Source organism: Lepisma saccharinum, chromosome 8 (assembly GCF_977018435.1).
Source record: "Lepisma saccharinum chromosome 8, izLepSacc3.1, whole genome shotgun sequence".
Classification (NCBI taxonomy): Eukaryota; Metazoa; Arthropoda; class Insecta; order Zygentoma; family Lepismatidae; genus Lepisma; species Lepisma saccharinum.
Genome location: NC_139236.1, coordinates 20,674,535 through 20,695,351, shown reverse-complemented (window position 1 = coordinate 20,695,351; position 20,817 = coordinate 20,674,535). Strand labels below are relative to the sequence as shown.

The 20,817-nt window shown below is 40.7% G+C and overlaps 1 protein-coding gene and 1 pseudogene across 1 annotated transcript in view; both read right to left on the bottom strand.

The window, feature by feature from the left end:
- Positions 1 to 20,544, bottom strand: part of LOC145991693 (uncharacterized) — a 74,085-nt gene extending 53,541 nt beyond the window's left edge. Inside the window, exon 1 of the mRNA XM_083127753.1 lies at positions 20,529 to 20,544. The gene's annotated coding sequence lies outside the window, so the exon portion shown is untranslated. The remainder of the gene's footprint in view (positions 1 to 20,528) is intronic.
- On the bottom strand, positions 18,389 to 18,926 carry LOC145990849 (chloride intracellular channel Clic pseudogene; annotated as a pseudogene).
- Positions 20,545 to 20,817: the final 273 nt, after the last annotated feature.

Genomic DNA, 20,817 nt, shown 5'->3' with positions numbered 1-20,817 from the left:
GTTTTCAGTTAGAATATTCTTATATTCAGAAAACACACATTCCATTTCACAAGATACAAGTGGACTGTATTTTAGGGCAACAAAGTCAGATACATCCAGTTCCAGATCTTCCACCTGTTGTTCATTTGTATGCAGAATTTTGCAAAGTTTCACCATTGTTGCATACCCACTGTTCTTTAAAGTCTTCTATAATTAATAATAATGCAGCTTAGTCGATTGTTGAGGTGAGAATGATGTACTTGTCACATTTCATACAATCCAGGAAAAATGAAAGAAGAAAGACAGAGAAAAGATAAAGAAAAAAGAAGAGAAGCGAGGAGAAGAAAAATAAATACAGTATATGATCGGTGTTGGTTGCGGGTACAAAAATATGCACATCACAATGGATGCATTTGTGGCTCAACTCTCCCAACTCATTTTTACTTTGCTACTATTCCTGAAATCTGTTGTTTCAAACTATGTGCGAATCATCGTGCTCTGCAGTAAGGGAGGGGTGGAGCAGACTTCACCGTGGTCAGAGCTGCAGGGATGAAAGGTAAGGTACATGAAAGTTTCCAGCCGAAGGTTTTTTTGTTGTAGTTCCTTCATATCTGTTGGAAGACGTATTCAGCTATAGCGGCATTCCATGTGAACTCAACAACTGAAGAGGAACTATTCAACCTTACATTTTTTCATTCATTTGAAATTTAGTATACTGGAAGGACCACTTGAGTTAGGAAAATATTCAACTTTGTATATCCATATCTTTTGTATTTCCGAAATTACAGTGTTACAAACTGTGTGATTTTGACAATTTCTTCCAACATCTTTTTAGCTTTAAATTACAATATTTCGGCAACCAGGGCACATACAGAAGTGATTTCGATGGTGTTGTAAAGGTCTTGAAGGGCTCTTTCACACAAAATGTAGCATGTGTATGTCAAAGTAAAAAAAAAAACAATTGAAGGTGATGTAAAGAAAATTTTGGTATCCATTTTCTCAAAAACGGGTATTAATTTTTTTTCAAAAAATTACATGTTATACATAAACTATCATTCAATAAGTATACAAAATTTTAAAATGGGGTGAAAATGGTATCTGGAGTTATGTTAGATTTAGGTTAGGTTTGGGTAGGGTTTGATAGGGTAGGTGATGGATGATGATAGATTTTGATAGGCAATTCCTAATATTCAAAAGTAAAAGTATAACAGAAATCAAATATAATATTGTTTGAATTCAGTGGCAGCCGTTCATAAGGAAGATACGGATGCCGCACTGCCATGTGTAACCACAAGTGAACAAACATTACACTAACATTGATACCAGGTGGTCCAAAAGTCACGGAACAGTCAAATATCATGAGAAATACTCATGGAATTGGAAAACGAAAAAATACGTGTTTAATAAGTGAAAGAAAGCTATTCAATGATATCACACTTGATTGTAGACAACTGTGAAATTTTAAATGGAAACCCCCATTTTGTATTGTAGAATTAGATTCTACATAAGAAAATAACCGGGTCTCTGTACTACATTTCGCGTAACCTAGGAACAACAACGTGAACGTAGTAGTATTTTGTTCCCAATGTCGAAAAGCATAAACATCTGAATTGTTCATTGTTTACGTCATGGCCTGATTTGTTTTTCATCCATGCTCCCACAGGGTCCCTCGAAGGCTACTGGTCTGACATCTGGCAACTTCATTAATTGCTTATGTTTTCCCCTTTGTTTAATAGCAGGACAAACTTTTTTCTTCTTGTTCAATGACTGAATCAAAATAAATTTCACTATTGAGTTTGGAAGTGCAGTCCATAGACTTGTAAATTGCATTAATTTTTCTGTTATGTATTTTCCTAATTAATATTATGTGACACTCAAAATGTAGGACATGTCTGGGAAAAACCAGACATCTGCTAACCCTATTTATACTGAAGGAGACTGTGTCGCTTGTCATCTGTGACTTCAGTCTGAAAGCTCCTTCATTGGCATACATCATGTAGCCTCGGTCTTGTTTGTGCATGCATGGTGGATGTTTGCTTAGACTGAAGGGGCCCTTGTCACTTCAATGTGACACCTCCATTGTCATGTGATGCTTCATTCTGAATGTTCTCTATACTTAACAAGATTGTTAGCTACTTCATGAGAGATTAAGATCTAATTTAGCCTGTAAATCACAAGAGAACACATTGCAAGTACTGTTAATGGAAAAAGGCTGGTATCTTGTTAGAAGGTTCCTTTTATAATCACAAATGACCCCCTGGAGTGGAATAAAGTAATGCTGTTGCCTTGTAATAAGAAGAGGTCTGAAGTTGAATCCTCTGTGGAGGCAGAGTTCTTCGGATCTCATTTCAAACTGCGGGTCCAGTTCACATATCTTTAATAGATTATCTTAGCCATCTTATTCGCTCCTACTTCAGTTTTAGTGCCAGTGTTTTTCAACCTCTAGGTTGCAAATGGTCCCTTGCACCCAGGGGTTGACGACTATTTCTTTTAAATCTAATTTTATATTTGACAGCAAGTCTATACATAATTGAACTATGATTATGCCATACTTGATATATTAATTAATTAAGGTTGCATATTAATTTCTGATTAAATTGACTGAGCTGTGGTCTCACAAAGGTTGAGAACCACTGCAACAAGCAGCCAAAATACATCACTAGTTACTCCGTGACCGGGTTAACCAAACTATACATGATGTACTGGAAAGCCAGAATACAAATATATATTTTACTGGCCACAAAATTTAATGTAAAGAGGTTTTATGTTTTCCTTCATGAACATGTTCGTATAACAAAATTCAAACATTGAAAATCATATCATACTATTAGGTTCTATTAAAAACACATACAAAACTAGTCTAGCTATGTGAATATGTCTATACTGCATAGATATATTTAATAAGTCTACCAAAATATGAAGATAATACTCTGAAAGACCTTCCCATTCAAAAAAGCCAGCTTTCTTGAAAACACTGTTTTTGTCGGTACCAGTTTCATAGATCGGAGACACATTAAAATAGCGTATTTTGAGTTTCGCATGGTTCGTACTTACCAATTGTGTACTGCGGAACATAGTTCAAGGTGCCATTATGCATTTTACATTCTCAGTGCTTTTTTTTTTATTCCTTTCTTCACTTCGGAACACAAAATATGGCGGGCACATCTTGACTCACGTTGTGGGTATGCAGTGTTTCAACCTTCTTTACCGAAAAATACCTACTATCATGTTCACCACCGGTGGAAAATATACATTATGTACGGGTAGCTGATGGATAGCCCAACGAACCATGCACGGATAGCCCCACGAACCATTATGCACGGTAGCTGACCGATAGCTCCATGAACCATTCACGGATAGCCCCACAAACCATTTCCAATAAAATTAGGTTAGGTTTGGTTACGTTAGGCAAGCATAGTAAAAAAAAGGGGGGTTTCAAACACTGACAGGGGCTTACATCATCAAATGTATGCAGCATCCTGTTGTCGTAGGGCAAGCAAATGAAAGCAATGGCAATTGTGAGTCGGTGAGATATTTCTCTTGAAAAATACATGATTTCCTGGTCAAATATATTCCACGATGAAAAAAATGGTATTTTTATAGTATGGGGGTGACACCTATAAATCATATATGGTACTAGTTTACTACCCTTCGGACACATTTATTTACTTTTACAGAAGAAACTACTTACCGTAATAAGTTCCTGTAGGATTGTCGAACATCGGGAAGGTGTTTTGTCTCATGTTGCAATGTTTCATAGCTGAAATTCATGTTGTTCGTTGAAAATGAATTCTCCGACGAAGATAGCGTTTGGCGCGTACATGTTCGTATACCATCAAGTTCGTACACCTTCATACACCATCACCTTCATACACCGTCGTGACTATCATGACGTGTCGTGATTGTGTTTTGTTGGTATCCAGTGTTTCGAACTGTCTGCGTTTGCGACGAGAGTTAGAACTGTGAATCGAGGGTTTGGATAATGACGTGTGGTGGGTGTGTTGTGAAATTGGTGCCGGGTGTTGAGGATCCGGTGGAGTTTTTGGTTAAAGGTAAGAAAGAGAATATATGTTTCGGTAAAAATTTGGTGTGTTTTTATGAGGATGTAGAAATTGGAAATAATTGCGAATTATTGGCGCTAGCCCCACGAACCATTGGCGCGTGGATAGGTTAGTAGGGCCACGCAAAGGTTTCAATAGTGAAAAAGATAGCCCCACGAACCATTGGCGCGTGGATAGGTTAGTAGGGCCACGCAAAGGTTTCAATAGTGAAAAAGATAGCCCCACGAACCATTGGCGCTAGCCCCACGGACCATTGGCGCGTGGATAGGTTAGTAGGGCCACGCAAAGGTTTCAATAGTGAAAAAGATAGCCCCACGAACCATTGGCGCTAGCCCCACGAACCATTGGCGCTAGCCCCACAAACCATTGGCGCGTGGATAGGTTAGTAGGGCCACGCAAAGGTTTCAATAGTGAAAAAGATAGCCCCACGAACCATTGGCGCTAGCCCCACAAACCATTGGCGCTAGCCCCACGAACCATTGGCGCGTGGATAGGTTAGTAGGGCCACGCAAAGGTTTCAATAGTGAAAAAGATAGCCCCACGAACCATTGGCGCTAGCCCCACGAACCATTGGCGCTCGCCCCACGAACCATTGGTGCTAGCCCCACAAACCATTGGCGCGTGGATAGGTTAGTAGGGCCACGCAAAGGTTTCAATAGTGAAAAAGATAGCCCCACGAACCATTGGCGCTAGCCCCACGAACCATTGGTGCGTGGATAGGTTAGTTCAGTTAGGTTGGGATACATAGTTAAAATTTGGTGTCAGAACGCGAAAAATAAAGTTAAAAAGAAATAGATCTGATTAAGTTTGTCGACGGGCATTTCTTGGGTTCCGAAGGTTGAAACACTGCATAACAATTGAAAATCGAGAAAAAACAAGGCCGATGCGTCATTCCTACGCGTTATTATTTACGAAGGTGTCCGCGCCATGTTGTGTGTGAGGCAAACGGAAAGGTAGGAAGAAGAAGTAGTCGTAAGGTGAAAAATTGCTCTTACTTTCATCAAAACAACGTCAATACACGTTCAGGAATGTTCCGCGAAGCAGATACGTAAGTTCGAATGTCAAAAATTTGGCAAAAGAGAAGCCGGACGCGCAATTATGTAGGAAGGTGTACTCGCGATATTGTGTCTCAGGCAAGGAAAAACACCTACCAGAAAGACGTTCTGGTAATGTGAAAAATTGCAATTAATTTCATCAAAACAACGTTAATACACCTTCAGGAATGTTCCGCGAAGCAGATACGTAAGTATCAATGTCAAAAATTGACGAAACCGAAAAAATAGAGGTGTCCGAAGGATAGTAAATTTTTACCTCATATATTTCACACTTTTTTACATTTCTAACGTACTATTTTGGAATGCGGAACATTTCCTAAGGTGAAATAATGCATTTCTAAGATAATGTCCATTTCTTACATTTACGAGTACTTACTCTTACTTGTTATTTCGATTCTGTAACACACATTATGGCGACAGTGTACTGGTTCATCACGCATTGTGCGAGTGTTTTCTCGATTTATGCAGTGTTGCAGTCTCGTTCACCGGAAAATACCTACTTTCGTGTCCGGATTTGAAATTACGCTAATACCTCGCAAACCACTGACGTTAGCCCCCCAAACCATTGACGTTAGCCCCAAAAACAATTAACGTTAGTCCCAAAAACCATTGACGTTAGCCCCAAAAACCATTTTCCGTAAGGTTAGGTTAGGCAAGCCTAGTTAAAAAAAGAAAAATACTCGACACGTCATGTTCTAGTGAAAACACTGTGAGTTTGAAACACTGACTACGGGATTACGTCATCTATTGTGCTTTCGTGCAGAAAGCAAATGGCGGCAGCAGAAACAGCGTGTTGGACAGCGATTTTCGCAGAAAACATGTATTCGCATTAAAATGGATCAAAACTACATTCACGAACTTCCACAACGCTACAGAAAACGATTTCCGTAAGTACTTTCTCCTGTAAATTTGACGAAATCCGTCACCCCTATACTATAATGTTACCAAGAAATGTGTCTCCGATGTTAAGATCACCGACGTCGATGCGTCTCCGATGTATGAAACTGTTACCTTTTTGTCTAGCTATGAATTTCATATTGTAGGCTAAATTGTATTTTATATTTAGAAATGAGTGTATTTTACAGTAGGGAGATAAACGAATAAAAGTCGGTTCTTTTCCGACCTCTTCCAACTCTATAAACTTGTAAGTTACCATTAAGGAATTAAACTGCAAGTAAAAGTTAATGGATTTTGCAAGCTTAATAAGATGGAATTTTGTTTTAAGTCCACTCTTGTGCACAGATGGTCTAATTACGACTGGACCTACAGTTCAAAGTGGGATCCGAACCAATATGTTTCTACCAGTTATCGCACCTGGGATCCCTTGATTACGATCGGGGATGCCCGCTAGTTTCTAACCGGAAAGAAGTATCGCACAACACTGCAAGTAATTTTGAAACTTGGTGAAAGTAGTTTGGAGTTCCAGAAAGTGCTTTCTACTGTCCCGCTCCGACAAAAGGTAATCATTTACAATTTGGTTGTATTAATACGCATGCGCGAGATCCATGAGTTTTGTGCGGTGGAAGATCTACAACGTTGCCAGTTCTCTTTGTAGCGTCTTCGCTTACAATAGGGGTGTGTAGGTGGCAGCACGCATATTAATGAGCAATTGCACATTACAATATCTACCGGTATCATGGGTATATGTTGTTGCAGATTTTTGCTCGGAAATTCACGTTTTGCGAGGTGGAAGATCTCCAACGTTGCCAGTTCTCTCCTTTTTAGCATCTTCGCTGTCATTAGGGACGGGACGGGAATTTTTAAAATGCCAACATTCCCTGCATTTGGGATGGGAAAAAATCGTCATTTCCGGACCAAGACGGGAAATTTTCCGAAAAGGAAGTTGTCGAAATTTCCAGAACTTCTATAAATCTCGAATTGTACGTACACGTCATTTTTACCTTAAGTCATTGTTTTTGCATTTCCGGAATAAAAACTCTCAATTTCCGACAATTTTCACACTTCATTTTAAAACGACCATTCGGTATTTCTCGACTAATTAGGTTAACGAAAAGTCGGGAAATCATTTCCCGAATTCGGGATCGGGACGGGAGATTTTTTCCCCGATATCCGGGTCCCAACTTTTCGGGATCCCGCACACAGCATTTACAACATTTGAGGGATGTGCGGGATTCCGAAAAGTCGGGACTGGGATCGCGAAAAAAAAATTCCCGTCCCGATCCAGACTTTTCTGGATCCCGAGCAGTCGAGAAATACCGTATGGTCATTTTAAATAGTCGTTCTTTGTGTACGAGAAATGAGAAAACAATCAACTAAGGTGAAAATGATGTGTAAATTTCGAGATTTTCAGATATTCGGGAAGTTTCAAACATTTCCCGTCCTGAAACAGAAAATTCGGTCCCGCACACCCTTAATTATTATATAAAGATTTTTTTTTACCTGGAATCCTAATATTTATTGTCTTCCAATTTTGAACGTATAGCCTACATCTACATTTAAACAGCATTACATTATTATACAAACATTAAACAAATGTCACCTGGAATCGTAAAATATATTGTTTTTACAATTTTCAGTTTCACGTTGCTTAATGTTTCTGCGAGGAGAAAATTTGCTTGCATAAATAGAATTTTTGAATAAATATGTATTTATTTTAAATACTAAAAAGCTATTGTTCATGTAAGGAGATGTTTATTATATTTATTTTGTGATTACACGACTACATGTTACAGGTGGACCATTAGTTCCTCTAATATACTGAATTTTCCTTGCACTTGAATAGCCTACGTTGTGAAATGTAAAATGTGTTTGCATTTTCCCGATTGGAAAGAAATATTGAAACAAGAGTGGCGCTTGTCCTCTCGGATGTAAATTTTGCACAAAACAAATAATATTCGAAGTAAAATATGTGTCATTTATATATCGGGAGGAGAGAAAGCTTTACCAACTAAAATGCAACGTGCTCGGTTCATAAAGCTTCGACATGTTCACAGACTCACGTAGTGTGCTGAAAAAAAAAGATAATCACAACAATAAGTTCATAAATTTATGTAAATATTTTCATCTCCTTAAAGAAGTTTCCAAGAACACAGGTCAATGAACTAAATCATAGCAAGCACAATGTAGTAAAATAAGTTTACAATGGTTTGAATTTCTGTGGTAAGGAAGATAATGGTTATAAGTTATAAACAATTTAAACTTCCTTTATTGAGCTAATGGAAAATAGGTTAATTTAACAGTCTGTCAAATTATCTAAGGGAGGTACAGGGGGTACAATTAGATTTACGGATTTAGGGGGTACAGTACCCCCTTGAAAAATTTAGGGGGGTACAATGTACCCATGTACCCCCCGTTCCTGCGCAGCAAGTCTGGACGTGCATAGAACAGATACGTGTAACACTCATTCCGTGACAGTCGAAGAGAGACATGGAGTGGACCCAAGAACAGTGGCGCGACCACAGGGGGCATTACTCCTCCCCCAACGTTCGACGGAAGTCAATTCTAGGGGGGCAAACATTTATGGTCAAGGACACCTGCAGAGGGCACAGGTGAGCAATTACCCCCCCCCCCCTTCGATTTCAAATTTTATGCAAGTAAAGATAAATTTCGCAACATTTCTCTTGCTCGCATCGCGCGCAATGTCGTTTCTCAGTTTCGTCAAGTTCAGATCCGTAGCTAAAGGGCGGCGACCATGAACGCCAAATGATCTAATGAAAAAAATGTTTTTAAAGAGAAAATGCCTTGGCGCCCCGTGATATTATGTGCGCCCTAATAAGGGAAAATAGGAAGGGGGCAAATATTGATCGTCAAGGGCACCTGCAGGGGGAGGGAGAGAGGAGCAATTGTCCCCTTCGATTTCAAATTTTATGCAAATAAGAATACATTTCGTAAAATTTTCTTGCTCGCTTCGCTCGCAATACTTACTTTTCTCAGTCTCGTCAAGTTCAGATCCATAGCTAGGGGGCTGCGGGAGTCGGCCAAGGATGCCGAACATAGGCGTGCGCTCACCCCTGATTGGGGGGGGGGGGGCAAAAACCTTGAAGCTCCATATTTAGTTATACGTTTGTATAATTGTGTTCCCCACCAACATCTATGTTCTCCTTTCCTTTTCAATGCGTAATGCATGTAAATGTACGCTGCAGCGACTTCCATGTTCGTACACACTCAACTGGTGAAATGCGGAACGGTATTCTGTTACGCCTATGTGGACGCGGCTTAATATCTGCACATTTCAATGATACTGCGAGTAAACAATAAATAAGAAGCTATGCCTCTCTGCGAAGCTTTCGGATGCAACAACAGACGTTGCAAGAACTGTTTTTTTTGTTTGTTTTTTTAAAAAGAAGGAAGTTAGAGGTCCAAGAAGATTACGTTTCCCAGATAAACATGCTTACAAAACATATTTACGTTTATTATACACGCATTTCTGTTGTGATGTTTTTAGTGATATTATTATTAACGCCATGTATAAAATTATAAATTAAAAAATTACCACATATTGGAATAGCAAAAATCGTTCGCAAGTTTCCTAAAGATAACTATTGCGAATGTTTATACATGTTCCGAACTATGTGGAATGTAAATTCGTAACCAACAAAGAGACTTCAGACATGAAAAAAGAGACACGTGTCGCTTGGAAACCAGACCTTCCGAACTGAAGTGACACGCCAAACTGCACGTGTCATTCGAACTGGGCCATTTTCTTAATAACCGTCCATCGTGTCGCCTTGGTCTGTTTGTGGCACATGCATGGTCATTTTTTTTATTCAGACCGAAGTGGCCTGTGACGCTTGTCGTCTCCAATTATGGTGTTTTAAGATCGAATGGAGACGCGACGTGGGGACGATCCAGGCAACGTTTACACCAGTGGCGAAGCGTCATAAGAGGCCCGGAGGCCGGGCCTACCCTAGTATAATTGGCTATTACGGATTATTTTATTACTTACAATTTCTTTAACGAATGCTCAAGGTCCCGGGTTCGATCCCCGGTCGGTTCAAATCCGGGAAGTTTTCTAACGTAGGAAGCGGCCCCGGCGCCCACCCAGCGTCGAATGACATGGGTACCCTGGGGGTAAAGGCGGTCAGGGGCGTGATGCTGATCACATCACCCCCACTCATGACCGGATCAAGAAAGTGTGGGGCATTACCCCCACACCCCCTATACGCCTTCATGGCGTGGTGCTAAGCACAGGGGAACACTTTACCTTTTTCATTAAACGACGCTTAATACAAGAAAACTGAAATTCTAGGCCTTACGATAATTTCCACAAATTTCCATCCCTGTCAGAGACTATATCGTCGCATGTTGAGCCACTTCTCCGAGGGCCTCAGCTGGTCCCATAACATTCTATGTGATCCATGAGGGAAAGCATAATTTCAGGGGTGCGTTCGCCCGAAATGGACACAGTGAGTCTGGCCTCACGCAGTGATGCCAACCCTAGCATCTCTTCCGTTCATCCTTGCGCAAAACGATCCGGAGGTAGTCACTGCCATTGTTTTCTACGGCCCTGTTCTAGCCATACTGGCGACAATCGTCATAAAATTTCTCGCCCAAACAGACCCTTCTTTCATTTGCGACCCTCTTCACAAAATCCACAGCAGCCTCGAGTGCTGGTTGCAAACTTCAAAGATTTCGCACTAAAAACCTAGGTAAAGGTAAAGTTCCAAGTGCATATAACACAGTGCCATGAAGGCACATTTACGGGATGTGGGGGAAAGGTAATTTTGGAGGCGAAGTGATCAGCATCACACTCCGGCCGCTTTTGCCCTCCAGGATTGCCCACATGCACCCATTGATATGAGGCTGTTGAGCCCCGGAGCTACTTTATGCGGAATAATTCCGACCTTTATTCACCCACTCCGGGATTCGAACCCGGGTCTCCCGCCGGCAGTCAGATGCCCTAACAACTACACCACCGCGGCTCTAAAAAGCTAGTGCAATTAGATACTCTGCAGAGCATGATTTGACGTAACGAACATAAAATTTGCCTGAAGTCATAGGAGTAATAAGCGACATGCGACAGCAACAAGTGTCGCTTGGAAATGAACCCACAGTAATAAATGCAACCTTCCGATCGGAAGCGACTAGACCGGCAAGCAACACCTGTTGCTTTGTCGCTTGCGTGTCGTTCGGACTGGGCAGTTTTTTAATAGCTTGCATTGTGTCGCCTCTGTCTGTTCGTAGTGAACTCACAGTGAAAGCTTGCTTATAGACTATGGGAGATTTCACATGGAAGCGACACGCGACCCGTGACACGTATCGCTTCAGGATTTCACCAATCGAACGCACGTTTGTGCTGGCTGCCATGCTCCTACGCTGTGAAACGTTGCTGTTGATTGGCTCGTTCCAAAGCAACTTGGGTCGCGTGTCGCTTGTCGCTCCGGTCTGAAATCTCCCTAAAGGAGCGTGTCGCTCGTTGCTTTGATGTGGAAACCCTGTGTCGCTTGTCGCCTGTCGCTTCAAACTGAAAGCTATCGTGTGGAAATTTCACACTGAAGCGACAAGCGACACGTATAATTCACACCCAAGCGACAACGGACCGAGGCTACAAGAGACACGTGCAGCTTTTCGTGTGTCTTCTGTTCGAAAGGTTGCATTGACTAGTGAAATTTCGCTTCCAAGCGACTCGTGTCGCTTGTCGCCTGTAACTTTGGTGTGAAGAAATCTTGCTCACAGCAAACTCTTCGAACCGAAGCTGCACGTCTCGCTTGTCGCTTGCTTGTTCTTCTGCTTAGGCCGTTTTCTGGATACCGTATAGACAGTATAGTCGCGAGGGTTGTTATCCGGGCATGCGCGATGAATGCTTGCTTATAAACTGAAGTGTCCCTGTCGTTCGTTGCTTCAGTGTGATACTTCCGTGTCGCTTGTTACATTGAACAAGTCACAGGAGAGAAGCGACAAGCAACACGTAACCTTCCGAACCGAAGCACCACGTGTCTCTTGTCGCTTGCGTGTCGCTCAAATTGGGTCGTTTTCTTAATATCGAGCATAGAATCGCCTCGATCTGTTGGTACTGCTCGTGCGATGAATACTTTTATCATAGACGGAACGGAAGGGGATCCTGTCGCTTGTAACTTCAGTGTAAACCCCCGTGTGGCTTGTCGCCTGTTCCTTCTGTCTGAAAGCTCCCTGCATGTACGATGGATAAAGAGTGGATGGGAGCTAGAAAAGCAAGGCAGATTCTATACATTATCTAGCTATTGATAATCAACAAACTTTATTTGATATACTCATGTTCTTATGATTAAGGAATCATATTTATTCTCACTATAGCTACAGTGAGCGTGATTACAGGTTTAACCAATTTTCGAGAATAATATTTGTGATGTCTCCCAGTTATAACTTTTGTTGGCATAATATCCTGGATTACTTTCACGAGACGAGACGAGACGAGACAGCATTTTCACGAGACGAGACGGGACAGACCAAAGTCTCGTCTCGTCTCGTGGGCAACACTACATTTCTGAGAGTCGGTTGCCGACACATACGACACGTGTCGCCTGTCGCTTCGATCTGAATGGTCCCATTGACTGAACGGGTTCCCGTCTTTTGTCGCCTGTTGAGTGCCGTTTATCGCCTGATGTTTCGGTGTTGACATTCTCCTGAACGTAAGAATTAATATATTAAAGCGCAACGGCAAGGTAGCTGAGACGAACTAAATATAGTATGTTTATAAACAAAGAACACTAAATTTGATGTAATTGGGCCTTGCCTAGCAGCCATGGGTCGAAAATAAAAAAAAGTTAGACTTTTTACACTACGCCTAATGTTTTCTTTTTCTGGTTGCGAATACTAATTCAACAGCGGAAGTAGGAATCTGATATAAACTTCTCAAAATTGAAAAGATAATATATTAAGTGCGTAAGCGCATGCTATTTTTTATTATTATACACTATGACACTGTACCCTATCCGATATTATAATATTAACGCATGTTTTCTTTCCCTCCTATTTTCGTCCTTTATTTCTTTGGTTACAACAATTTTAAAATTATAGTTCCTGTAAATAAGAAAGCGGTAGAGATTGCAAGACATGAAACACAGTATACAATATTTTTGGTAATAACTTTTCTCGATAAATGTGCATGTATAAAATAGAAAACCATATTTAGTAGCCATGAGGGAAAAGTATGATATCACGTTAAAAAAAGAGTTAGTTATGAAATAACAACTATAAAAATAAAAATATAGTCGCGTGGAAGTATTATGTATTATTATTTACCAGATTCACAAGAATAAAGCACTTAAATTGTGAAAAATTTAAGGCTTTTTTTAGTTCCGATGTCTGTTCTGTTGACAATTGTCTCATTAAAATTCTTAGTGTCACAGCACTGATTAATCGTCTATCATGATCTGACATAATTTCTAATGTTTAGATTAAATTAAACTTGCAATTTAATGTAATAGAAGCACGCTATTCCCTATGTATTTAAATGGGAGAACAATTGGCCATCAAAAGCGTAGGGATTGAACAGGGGTGCTGTCAGCATATTTTCGTTTCGCACTTACATCTAGCCATTCACCAAGCAAATGCGTCATTAATGAGCAATTGCACATTCTAATATCTACCCGTTAGCATGCATGGTTGATTGATTAAAGTCCAAACCCTGGGGGGTAAAGGCGGTCAGGGGCGTGATGCTGATCACATCACCCCCATTCACGACCGGATCAAGAAAGTGTGGGGCGTTACCCCCACACCCCTATACGCATTCATGGCGTGGTGCTATGCACAGGGGAACACTTTACCTTTACCTTTACCTCAAACGAGATGCGCGTGGCAGCAGACTCGGTCTTTGTTTTATCGTGATTTCATCATGCTATGTATGCAATTACGTCTGTAACACATACTGTGAAGTTGTAGCGATTACTTTCACAAAAATGTTTTATATTAGGTCCCTCAGCATTCTTCTAATAATAAACCTAAATGCTCTCGTAGTTAGGTTAAGTTCTATTAGCATTAAAATAATATCGCTAAATGCTTTCTAAAGAAAAAGGTTCTAAATTACCTGTACATTCATTCCCACTAATCACGAACTTGCATTTTTATCGTCTTTATCTGTTCTTAAGACTTGTGACATCCTCTTAGCAGACGAATTACGTGGCAGGAGCAAATTTGACGCTTATTCTTACTGCTGACACGTGCGTGGCAGCAGACTCGGCCGTGTTATTTACTATGTAAACACAGACTACTGCAGTATTTACATCGAACATTCAACATGCAAGATCCGTTGACGTGTGTTTGCCGAGGTGGTTGTAAAACTGTGACGTCATACACATGACAGATCGCTGGGGAAAGTTAAAGCCCCTATCACACGGAACTGGATTTCTAGTAGGAATGCCCTAGTTGGTGCTGAACTAACTTTCTAGGTAGCAATCATGGCCGCCTGGCTGACTGCTTGACTGGTTTGGAGGAATAGGATATGTTCTAACATAGAATAGTTAGGTTATATTAGGAGAAGCTACATTTAAACCTCGCTGCGCTTGGAAATTGCAGTTCCGTCGGTGGTTCATAGATGGCGAGGCCGTCTTCTTTTGCTGTTTCCAGCACAAATTGGGGGAGAGCTCTTTCGATTAGGGGGCGTTACCCCCACACCCCCTATACGCCTTCATGGCGTGGTGCTATGCACAGGGGAGCACTTTACCTTTTTTGCTCTTTCGATGACAGTCACGTGGGTTTCAAACGTCCTTATTGGTCAGATCTCTTGTATCCCGGCAAGGCTCTTACCAATGGCAAGGGCTTTGTTTTTCGCTGGTTCCCTTCCAAGCACCGCTGTTAGGGGTAGGAGTGAAGGGATGGAATGGGATGGGTGATCCGTTTCCGTTACCGCAAAGTTCTTCGGAATCTTTTACTCGAAAGTAAGGTTGCCTTTCCTATGCAATTGTTAACAGATTCTTTGAGTGTTTATTTGAATGCGAAATTGGGAATGTAAAATGTAGGTATTTTCAACTGGCGCCTGAATTTTCAAATTCAGTTCTCAAAAGCTATTTTTTAAAAAATATTTCAACTTCGCTTGTGGAAATTTCCACTTTTGAAATAACGAGTACAGTGTTTGGGCCTCCCCGATGGCGCAGCGGTAGCGTCGTCGCCTCTTAATCAAGGGGTCCCAGGTTCGAAACCCGGTGGAGGTACAAGTGGTTCGGATCTCACTTTAAACTGTAGGTCTAGTCCCGATTGGCCTTACTGTGCATAAAGTGGACTTAAAGCACCGCCTTAACGGAGTACATTGTATGTTTTATGCATCACGTGTATCATTAAATCAGAATAACAAACATACCAATAAATTCTTGAGACTTACTTGAAAGTAAGACTTCGACCATATCACTGACACTAAACCCCATGGTTTCAAGTGTATCGCCATTATTTTCTTTTATCAGTCGTGGCGAAATCTGAAACGTTATTAAAGGTAGTAACAGTTTTTCGAAGACACCCTTCTGACTTTTTAAAACATGTCTCTTATTCCTTTTCTTCTAGCTTTTCGGAATCCTGATTCAAACTTACGAAATTTCCTTCGTTCTCTAGATATTTAATTTCTTCATATAATTCCGATTCTACGCATTCGCCACACTACTGTCTCAAACAAGAATAGTGTTGCCCACGAGACGAGACTTTGGCCTGTCTCGTCTCGTGGAAATGCTGTCTCGTCTCGAAAATATTCGTTTGTCTCGGGACACATGATCAATCTCGTCTCGGTTCGAATTTTTAAAAGCCTGTCCCGTCTCGTCCCGTGGACAACACTAAACAAGAATGAATTGAAAATTGTTGGCACTCTGGCAAAGTTGTAAAATCTGGCAAAATTCCCCTTCCCCGTCTGCGGGAAACTTCATTTTCCTAACCAAGCAATTTGCACTGGAATTCCAAATGATAAAGGCACTCAGCAGCACTGAGCAAAAAGAAAAAATAATGATAACTCATAACTGAAGTACAAACTGGGGGCGGCGAATTCCATGCACCGGCGCAACAATCATTTCTTGACTGCAACAATCTTTACTCGACCCCGCCGCACAAGAAATGAAAACGAAGTGAATAACGTGAAATTCACTTAATTTTTGTTTTACTTTGCTCGAAATAAAATCGTTTCTTTAAGATAGGGTGACCATTCGTCTAGTTTTGACCGGGACAGTCCCGTTTCATAGGCGTGTCCCAGTCGTCCCGTCGATATTATACAAGAAATACTATTTGTCCCGTTTTTTTAAAAGTCTAGGAGTTAGCTTGAAAACCAAGTCTAAATTTGAGAGATTCTTAAAAAGAATGAATTTCTGATTCAAAAGTCAAATCCTGCGTTTTGTGTTAGATATTGATATGTGATGCAACTTTTTCGGGGAGCTTTATTAACGGTTAGTAAAGAATAAAGTTGTTCTCAAGAAGATTGGTTCTTCTACAAAATACTTCTGGCACTCGTCAACTTCAGCATAGGACCAACATCAAAGGTTGATCAGAAGCCAGAAACACTATGTAGTCATACCGAGATTATAAAAATTAATAGCTCTTGACAACGAGAGATCATATTTTACATAGATATTGTTCATGATGTATTATTTATGTGATCCATACTATAATAAATAATAAAAAAGGTAAAGTGCTCCCCTGTGCTTTGCACCACGCCATGAAGGCGTATAGGGGGTGTGGAGTTAGAGCCCCACACTTTCTTGATCTCGGCCGAAGCTTGGAGTGATGTGATCAGCAACACACCCCTGGCCGCCTTTACCCCCCAGAGTTTCCTCCAGGTTTCCACTCTATACAACGCTGGGTGAGCGCCAGAGCCGCATGAACAGGTGGAAAAAGTCCCGGTTCTCCCCCGCCGGGTATCGAACCCGGGCCTCTCGCATGGTAGTCAGACGACATACCGACTTTTTTATATATAATAAAGGACTACCCCTATTCGATGGTCTCCCCCGTCATTCACACACATTTTCTCAACATTCATACATATCAGCGGTTTCTCTCAAACATGCAAGTCCTAGCCGGGATTCGAACCTGAGACCCATGGCTTCGTAGCGTTCTAAGCTAACCACTCCGCGACCACCGACTGAGCTACCGCGGCTACTATAATAAATAATAATTATAATAATACGTTAATGACAATAATTTTATAATTAGTCCTAACCAATTTTTCAGAAGGGATTCGAATATGACTGGAATAATATAGTGTTTCCTCCTTCCCTTATTTTATTATTTTATTACTGGGATGTAAGTAAGAAAAGGTACTAGCGAGAGGTTGTGTAACAAGGCTCAGACCATTCAAAATTTCGGAGTGACGCCTCCGTCCTCCAGGTACATACCTGCGCTCTGTCTTCCTCGATGTTTACACGCCAAAACCAAATTCAAAACTGATCCCGAGATTTCCTTCCGATCTTCTCAGATCGGTTCGGTTGCTTCGCTATACAAATTCCAATACCTGTCGATTCATATCCGTCTGTCAGGCTGGTACCTTTCCACGGACGAGGCAAGTAATGGAAATTGTAAGGTCTGCATTCCAAACCGACGAGAACATCCTGTCTCCGTAATGTTTCGTTTCAAGTACACCTTCTAATTTTTGCCTACAAGTCAACATAACCCTCTGTCAAGAAGCGTCATCTCCGATGGTCGCTTGTCTGCTTATCATTTATTGGTTCATACATGTCAGAAATTCCTATGAAACGATATAGTAGTACGTACATCAAGAAACTATCAAGCCTGGTAAGCAAAAAAAAAAATTACCAGTACCGATCCATAATACTTATTATTATGCATAAATAATGCATAAACAACGAAATACCCATTAAGAACCAAAGAGCAGTAAGTTAACTAAACCTATGAATATAAAATTAGCATTGTTCATTATACAGGTAATACATAACCAATAGCATTTCCAGCACAATAGCTTTTCTTTATTTTTTTTACGATGTTTTTGTCCCTTAAATTAATTATTTTAATATTACGTTATCACTGGTGTTCTTTGCATCGACAATGAAAACGTAAATCATGATGCACTATACACTATAATACCCAAATAGTCAAATTCTTGAACCAAAGTTTATAATTATTTACAAATCTGAATGAAATAATATTCACTTTTGATAAGGCATAGTTTACACTGCCTGCCATAATTACACTATGTAATCACTTAGAGAATATTCTCTGTTTAAACACATTGTGTTCAAACCTTAAGGGTTCAATACGACATTATTTCGTATCAGTGTGTATATTTTCACTTAATCACTTTGTTTTATCATTTTGAAAGTACCAGTTTCTTCTAAAATAATTTACGCAATGATTGCAGATCAGTATCATTTTGATTCCCCATGTTCTGAACTGTTCCCCATGTTCTGACTTCGTAGCACAATTGAAACGAACCTAGTTCCTATACTTTATGTAGTCTATTGGGACTTCAGTAGGGATTGAAGTGGTGAAAATTGGCGTTTCCAGTTCTTCGAACTTCTTCATTTTCACACCTTGTTGCAACTTGTAAGGATTGATGACATCCTGAACAGCTGGGATGCTCTGGTGAATTGGCATATGGAACATGTAATGTACTAATTGGTCCTGCTGGGAAGGATTTACAAGTTCGTGAAATACTTGCCTGCTATACTAATGTGTTGTAAGCTGGGAATCGGATCACAGTGGAAGAATCACATGTTGTCCTAGGTGAGAAACCTCTTACACTTCTTCTCCAACTTCCGCAACTGGGACAGAAGGTTCTTCTTGGATGCATTGTCCTGTCTTAGCAGTATAAATTTGAATGTTATAGCCACATATTCAATCAATGCTGTTCCTTCTTTGTCCTGTCCAAACAAAGTGTAGCCACCGGGAACATTCTTCTTGACTTGGCTTTCATCTTTCTATTCTCCAATACGGCAAGTCCATCGTCCATCAAAATCTGGGGGGGAGGGGTTTGGATTTAAATCTGGAGTTGTATTCTGTAGAAGGTGGATGACAATTTGGCGGCGTTGGTCCTCGAGTTTTCCTCTGTCGATCTTCGACGATGCTCTGGTCTGAGCCATTGAAAGGAAGGAGAAAGATTTGATTTGATTTGATTTAGTTTATTTTACTTCGCGTTTTGTGCCTCTTGGCTAATTTGCGAAGATGGGGATGAGTGATGAAATGATGAAATTGATGAATGGACATTCACAAACAACCAAGCCCGACCGGGATTCGAACCCGGGACCCTTGGCGTCGCAGCGCGATGTGCTAACCACTCGGCCACAGGGTCGGGCGGAAGGAGAAAGAGAAAATAAGGATAGGAATGTAGTAGAGATTGGACATACACCAGTCGACATGTACTCAGCCAAGTGTAGGGCGGCTTTAGAAGTTCACTGTCTGCCTGCTGGACAGGGTGTCTAATCCATTGGCTAAGTGCAAGTCGGTGGTGATGTGCCTTAACAGATACTGTCAAAGTGGTGTGATGGGATATCGATACAAGATTGTTTAGCCAGCGCTTTGGAAGAAGAAGGAATAGGGGGTGGTGCCGCTGATGGTCTGATATGTCTATTTTGTGCTATTCTTACAGGAATTATTTGTTCTTCATTTGTGACATTTATATTGCGAACTTGTGGGGTAGGTTTTTGTCGACTGGTTGTTTGTTGTGCAAGGGGACGGCAACAAAAACAGGATTTAATTTTACGAACAAAACATGCCATAATTAATAAAAATAAGATAGTCCCTACAATTGTTAAAGATATCGCTGTCGCTGTATGAGACGCAGTTTCGAAGGGAAGTGCATTAGTTGAGTGATATATGGGAAGCATTTACTTTTTTTGTTTTTGCAATGAAACACAAAAATTATCAATATTTATGAAAATTAATTAATTTACTGATCTCACTCATATGTATTATGAGGAATTCGTTATATATATGGAGGTAACGATAGTATAAGCCGGAGACGGATTTCTTAAAATTTACAGGAGAAAAGACGAGAAAGTACTTACGGAATTGCATTCTTGAGGACTTTCTGAAGCCGGGGAAATTGTTTTCTCGAATCATGCAACTTATTTGGCCTGTAAGTAAGGTATTTTTCTTCATTCATGCATCTCCGTTGTACGATAGCTCGTGCCGCCATTACCGTCGACTACGTGAATCAAATGTTCCGTGCGTTCGATCATGTAACCCCCTGTCATTGTAGCAACCACGCGGTAGTTTTACAAGATGACGTGTGAGCGGTTTCTTTTTTTTTCAATTTAAGGTAAGACTCTAGTTTACGTCCTTTTCCTAAGGAATACGTGTCATATATAGTTGGAAAGCTTATTTTATAAGGAATTCAACAACGTAAATCCCAAAGCGAGGAAACATTTCCTGAAGGAGTGAATCTAGAAAAACCGATGTTGTCCGGATATGCGTAATTGAACGTACTGATGAATTTTTTAGATGATGAAGCACATATTTAGGGGTCAAATGAGTGCTAATGGAACCTAACCTAACCTCGCAGGCATACCTCGACCCCGTGAATGGATAGTGGGGCTATCGTGAACAGAAAGTGTAAAAAGAAAAAGGTACTTACCCGAAGAGATGCCGGGTGCCGCACCACGATCGCGCACCGCGAACGCAAAGAAGCAATCACCATGCGGATAAGGACGTAAAGTAGAGTCTAGCCTCAATTTTCGCTTAAAAACCTTTTGTGAATAGTTTGTGCGGCATTTATCGGTTCATAAGTTTGGAAACACTGCACATCAGCTGACGATACTGCATATCAGCTGACGACAGACAACGTGAGTCAAGATTTGCCCGCCGAATTAGCAACGACCAATAAATGATTATAATGTTAAAAATAACGCTTTTTTCATGAAAAA